This window comes from Piliocolobus tephrosceles, chromosome 1 (genome assembly GCF_002776525.5).
Source record: "Piliocolobus tephrosceles isolate RC106 chromosome 1, ASM277652v3, whole genome shotgun sequence".
In the NCBI taxonomy this organism is placed as follows: Eukaryota; Metazoa; Chordata; class Mammalia; order Primates; family Cercopithecidae; genus Piliocolobus; species Piliocolobus tephrosceles.
The window spans coordinates 27,974,243-27,974,499 of NC_045434.1; the positions used below are offsets into that span (position 1 = coordinate 27,974,243).

The following is a 257-nucleotide window of genomic DNA, read 5'->3' on the forward strand; positions in this document are numbered from 1 at the left end:
CACACGTATGTTTATTGCGGCACTATTCACAATAGCAAAGACTTGGAATCAACCCAAATGTCCATCAGTGACAGACTGGATTAAGAAAATGTGGCACATATACACCATGGAATACTATGCAGCCATAAAAAAGGATGAGTTTGCGTCCTTTGTAGAGACATGGATGCAGCTGGAAACCATCATTCTTAGCAAATTATCACAAGAAGAGAAAACCAAACACCGCATGTTCTCACTCATAGGTGGGAACTGAACAATGA

At 40.5% G+C, this 257-nt stretch overlaps 1 protein-coding gene across 4 annotated transcripts in view; it reads left to right on the forward strand.

The window, feature by feature from the left end:
• Window positions 1-257, forward strand: part of FMO1 (flavin containing dimethylaniline monoxygenase 1) — a 39,899-nt gene that overhangs the window by 27,004 nt on the left and 12,638 nt on the right. The window lies entirely within an intron of this gene.